The sequence below is a fragment of the Manduca sexta genome, chromosome 19 (genome assembly GCF_014839805.1).
Source record: "Manduca sexta isolate Smith_Timp_Sample1 chromosome 19, JHU_Msex_v1.0, whole genome shotgun sequence".
Classification (NCBI taxonomy): domain Eukaryota; kingdom Metazoa; phylum Arthropoda; class Insecta; order Lepidoptera; family Sphingidae; genus Manduca; species Manduca sexta.
The window spans coordinates 3,323,033-3,325,606 of NC_051133.1; positions in this window are offsets into that span (position 1 = coordinate 3,323,033).

Genomic DNA, 2,574 nt, shown 5'->3' on the forward strand with positions numbered 1-2,574 from the left:
TTCGCACTGATTAGTGATGTAATCAGCAAAAAATACTGACTATTAACAATAAAAACAAATAATATTTCTCGTTTAGTGAGCGAAAACACAATGTTCAGTTTCATTTTATAAGCAATTCGTTTTGTTGTGCACGAATATCGTTCTGAAATTCTTTAGTGTTATCTATTTTAGTTAAAGTCGACATTATGAATTCTGTAGATATTTCCGGTGAATGTTTGTCATTACTTTGCTCGTTCCTTTTGTTAATAACGTGGTACATTCTTCCCGGATGGCGAACACTCAATCACTATATTACCTGTAATCAGATAATAAGCGGAACGTTGTATTTACTCTTTTCAAATTCATCTTCATTTTTTAAAAATACCCTCGAGTCGCATTCTACATTAAAAAAATATTATTTTTATTTACGTATTAGTTCTTTTATACTATCCATTTGTTGGTCCTTGTGCGCATCTCTTTTTGCATATTTAAAGTTGGTGTTATTACATTCGAAGAAAATAAGTTACGAAAAAAGAAAAGCTACGGTTTTAGCATGCGTTATATTTATAATTATTTTCGGGAATGACTATTTGAAACTGTCAAATAGTTATAATGCATCGGCAATGTTAATATTTAATATAATGATAATAAATTTAGTTATTTTTAAAAAGATATTTTTATCAGTTATGTCATGTTGTAAGACAAGTATGTCTAGAAGGAATTTCAAGCATCTTTTATCTTTACTTGGTGTCGCCCTGATATGTGACTCCTTTACAATATATTTTATGGTCTCATCAATGATTTTAAAATTAACATATTACGGCTCTGTTATTCATCAGATAATGTACTTCATTTTCGCACATAGACTAGTTTTTCAAAGTGTATTCATACTTGTAAAAAGTACAACGCGGACACAATGGCGTCAATATATTAAAAAAACAAAAAACCGATTTTTTAATAATATTACTCTTGTATAAACAGGTAGGTGTAATGATAAATATATTTTATCAACTTTAAACTTTATTAAAAGAAAGTTATAATTATGTACTTAATTACACAGGGTGTATCAAATACGTAATCATAAAATTTTATGCATTTTGGTACCTTTTGGGCGTCTTCGTTTGAATAAACGTAGGTATGAATGTAATCATAAAAAGAAGTAAAGATATCTAGGCCCTGAAATTCATCTTATAAATTTAACAAAATCCAGAAATATAAAACGATTAAGCAAGTGCAAACTTTTTATGCCGTTAGCAAAATTTCCAGAAGTAAAATATAGTTCATACTTAGTTTAATTAACTATAAGAATTTGCAACCACGGCGTACGCTGCAGGCTTTCAGCGATACCAATTATCAGGAAAACGAGACTGAACTTTATGCCAGTCATAATCGTCCGGCGAATCCAAATTATAAGGAATCTTTGTTTCGAATCACGTCGAAAAACAACATGATGTATGTTGCGAAAACGATATTGTACGATTTTTGACGATTGAAGAAAATTTTACATTTAAATTGGTTTATCGATTCCGGCACGACTGGAACTTTCGATAACAGTTACAGGTCCTTGATGCGTTTTGCCAGTTTCTCGGTAAGTTCATTACAATATTCATTATTTTAATAATTTTCTGTACTTAATAGAAAATAAATGTTGTCTTACAAATATTATAATAAGTACTTAATTCAAAGAATAAGTACTCACTTAAACACCTATTATCTAAGATGTTTTAATACATAGATTCGTTGTCCGAGCTCAAATCTGGCAAGACGGAAGTAAGGTAATTGCCCGACTTGACGGCCAATGAGCGTGCGGCACTAACGTTATTACGTAACTGTTAATGTACCTATATATATCCTTTTCTAACGAATGTATGCCGCATATTTTTATTCCTTCTTCGAGCCAATTTGTAATTATATGAACAGGTACGTGATTATAGCAAATAGTGCGCCGTTTTTATGTGCCATTTTGTTAGTGTATGACGCGTCTATTTGTAAAACGTTATTGCTATGTGCAGCCGGGTGAAATACTTTTAACTTACTTTATGCCCGTTTCAACCCGATGCAATTCACGTAGACTGGAATTCGATACAAACTTATAGGTGCAGGTTCATTCCGTTGCAGCCCGGCCCGCCGCATTACGCATTAGGCGCGATATATTAGAGGGCATATAAGCTATATCAGTCGAAATAGTTGTCCGTGACATTATTATTGTATCATAATATTATTATCTATCCTTTTCTCGCAGGTAAATTGTGCCGCCCGCTTGTATTATTTTCCATCACGTACTTATTACTAAGTTAACTTGGCGATGAACTACGGTAGACAGCGCCACAGGCCGGCCGGTCGGTGGTAAATCCCGGAACTAAAATCAATGTTGCCAGAAGAGTAATACAATAAAGTCAAGACTTTGGTAGGTCGTTTATAAATCATACTTCGGATCAATTAGATTATTTCACATTCCTAACATTATCTTATTGATGTTATGAATGCCTTCCGCCAGAATTAATTTAAATACACTTAAAGGTTTGCGCGTTAGATTACTATAATCATACATTCGAATAATTTTAATATTACTTTTAGCTCTTTAAAAATAGTTGC